The sequence below is a fragment of the Diabrotica undecimpunctata genome, chromosome 8 (assembly GCF_040954645.1).
Source record: "Diabrotica undecimpunctata isolate CICGRU chromosome 8, icDiaUnde3, whole genome shotgun sequence".
Lineage (NCBI taxonomy): Eukaryota > Metazoa > Arthropoda > Insecta > Coleoptera > Chrysomelidae > Diabrotica > Diabrotica undecimpunctata.
This window is the reverse complement of record NC_092810.1, coordinates 132971265-132974890: the sequence shown is the minus strand read 5'-3', so window position 1 is coordinate 132974890 and position 3626 is coordinate 132971265. Positions and strand designations below refer to the sequence as shown.

The 3626-nt window shown below is 33.2% G+C and overlaps 1 pseudogene; it reads left to right on the top strand.

Annotated features, from left to right (window-relative positions):
• The first annotated feature begins 280 nt into the window (after positions 1-280).
• On the top strand, positions 281-2299 carry LOC140448589 (uncharacterized; annotated as a pseudogene).
• The last annotated feature ends 1327 nt before the right edge of the window (positions 2300-3626 follow it).

The window sequence follows — 3626 nt, the reverse complement described above, 5'->3', positions numbered from 1 at the left end:
AAGTGTTGCTCTTCAAATCAACTTTTTAGAGCAGCTGTAAACAAAATATAAATAGTTATGATAATAACCAACTTTCAAAAGAAGACGGTATCTCAAAAAGAAAAACTAACCGTGTTCTATTAGGCATTCTGCACATGAAGCATATCATCATAGACGCGTATAAGTTTCGTCATGCAGCGACGATTAATTTACGTCTTAAAATCCTCAAACGATTCGATTTGCAAGCGGCATATGATCGTCTTGTTTTAAGGTTTTCCATGCTTTTACAATAGTTGCAAAGATGTCAAGTAATGAAGAGGACTTACTTTTGTTAAATTATCTTGAGGAAATTTTGAGTGCATCCTTATCTCTACAAAAACTACAACAGAAGGTTATTTATTGCCGCCAAAGAGTTGTTGGAAAATGACTCTAAATTCCACACATTTTACAGAATGTCTAAAAATACATTTAAAGAATTGGTGTTAATTGTAGGTCTTGCCATTCAAAAGCACAATACTAACATGCGTGAGTGTGTTAGTTCAGAAGAAAGACTTATGATAACACTTAGGTTAGTAAAAGACGTACTATATCTAGGTATATTTATTAATAAAATATTACATTAATATTTGTAAGAAACTATGGCATATTGGACGAAGGAGGAGAAATGTCATCAGTAGTAACTGTGCTGCAATTACTTCTATGAAATGAAGTGGCAACATTGTTGGGCGAATAATCGGGTGTGCCGACTGTATTAATTAAAAATCCACTTAAGGTGTGTGATGCTGATTCATGGTGGTGATAGTCTATTCTTGAAGTATCCTGTATCGGAAAGTGTTGAGTTAGATTATTTTGTTCTTGTTGTCTGATTAACTGTTCGATGAACGTTAGAGTTTGTATTTTGAACGTTCGTAAATTTTTGTCAGATAGGCTTTTTACATCTGGTAGTAAACTTAAAAGAAACATCTTTCGATCATCATCTAGTAATTCCAGGGTAATCCTATCTATTTTTTTATTTACATATTGTAAAACTGCTTGATCAATAGCGTCACCTTGTCTAATACATTTTTTGTTTTTTCTCTCGCTAGATATAGTTTCCTGAACACGTTTTGATGATACAATTACTGAACTGTTATTATTTTCTTCATTATTATTTTCAGCTAGATTTTCGTTTGGTGGTGCTTGAGATGATTTGTCTTCATCTGGCTGCATCAATACCTCAGTGTCGGGTAGCAAAATATTTCCAGTATTTTCTAAAAATTTGACCAGTCTTATATATATTAATACAAACTGCATAACGTCGTGCAAGTATCAAGGTTTTTTTGCTTTTGCTGAAGAGCCAGATGGAGATGGTTTTACGCTCCGGACAAACCCATTGCGAATGTTCTTTCATTTTTCTTTACAATCAACCTCTGCAAAGAGTAAATATTGTTAGAATATGTATACAAGCTAAAATTCAGTTGTTATACATTTTCAGTTTTGTTTTTTGTTTCAGGTATTTAGCTACTGGCTGTACATTTGCTGCCCTAACTTTATATATTCAAAGAGGTGAACGTATCATTTAATTAATTACAGAAGAAACTAGAAATGTCATATGGAATTCGTTAAAAGAACTATGTATGGTATTACCGAATAAAGGAAAATGGAAAGATATCGCACAGAGATTTTTTGTATTATGGCAATTACCAAACTGTCTAGGTCAAGAGATTGAGATGCTGATGGTATCTTTACTTCAATTGAATGTGGGTATGCTGGACGAAATAGTGACGGCAGCATCTTTCGGGTGTCGACATTTGGTCGTTGGTTGGAAAACAACAATACTTTACCACCGTCAACTGAACTTCCTCATGACGAAAGTGACAATAAGTTCCCATACTATTTTGCAGCAGACACCGCATTTCCTCTAAGAAAAAATGTCATGAGACCATACACTGAAAGAAATATTGATAATAAAAAGCGAATTTTCAATTACAGATTTGCTCGAGGTAGAAAAACTATAGAGTGCACATTTGAAATGATGACTCAAAAATTTCAGGTTTTGTTGACACCTATCAGATGTCGACAATACGAAACTATTATCTCAATAATCCAGTGTGCTTGTGTATTACACAATTTTATTCGAAAAAAGGACGGTGCATTGTATACAGTACCTTCAACACTTACTACAACACAAAATATCCCACAAAATGTAAGAAATGTGGCATACATGGATAACTTAAATATAGATAAAAATTCTTTACCTTAACATTTACGAAATTACTTAGCAAATTATTTTTTATTACAAAATACTGCTTTACCATGGCAATGGAATTATTGTTTATAAAATGTGAAAATTAATTTAATCAATATATGTACCTAAATAACAATTAAGTTTTATTTTAACCTACCTGACCACTATATTTGCCTGGCTACTACTGACCACGCTTTTTCAGTCACATCATTTCTGGAGTACTCTTGTAGGATATTATTATATAAACACTGATAATTTTAAATCAGTTTTTAATATTTGATCCGCCATTCTCATAAAATTCCGTCAAAAAGGTGTTCTAACACTAAAGCGTACTGCAAGCGACTGACATCGTTGTACGGCGGCTGGCGGCTTGAAACTTGTTACTTCAATCGTCTGCGTTGACGATTCCACGCCGCTTGCGCTTCGTGTACAGTATTCCACAGTCACAAATGAGCAGCACGAAAAAAAAAAAAATGATAATACTCTTCGTGTGCAAAATGCCTCAGAATTACAGTCCTTTTACTGTATAACCAGAAAATCCGTCTTAAAATTTTTGTTAAAGTTTTTTTTATATATTTTTTAGTTGAATTTTTCTTTTTACTAAGATATTACAGTTCCTTTAAACTTTTCCTCTTGCAATAAAATTGTAATACACTTGTTTTAAGGACTAGAGATTTGAAGGTAAAAGTTGAAACTCTTTTGTCCCAAAAATATTATCAATTGTTAGTTTATGGTTTCTAATGCTAAATCGGAAGCTAAATAATTTTATTATACTGACTATTTTACTAGACTATTTTTAACTGATAAAACCTCATGGCAATGCTACGTTTCCTACTGACAAAACTCCTTCGTGTCCGTGATTTCTCAGCGACAAAATTATGACAAATTCGTCATGAAGGTGTCTGGTAATTCTATTGTTGTCAGTTTGACAAACGTCATTGAGACGTAATCAATTTTGGACAGATATAATGAATCCAAAAATCAAGATTTGGATGCCAGTCAGGTAAAAAAATTACATGATTTGTTTCGGAAAATGTCCCATTGAACACGTAAAGGTTTAGAAGCTCTATTTGGACCCAATTTTCAAAGTTCCTACGGGTGAGAAATTTTACGCTTAACAGATGTACTACCATAACGGAACTAGCAAAAATTCTCAAGGAATATGCCTTTAACATGAAAAAAGGCAATGGCAAAGACGGAGTACGGCATAAAAATCGACCCCTCCACAGATCTATCTTTCAAATGTGCAAGATTGGTCAGAGATATCAAGCGGAGGCAGCTTCAAAGTGTTCAAGAAAAAAGAAAACTTAGTTTAAAAGCATTATTCACCAAATAACTATTCAAAATCATCCAAAACTACGACGAGGATACCCCCGATGGAACACAAAAAAAGTTAAGAACAATATTAGTTACTAACATT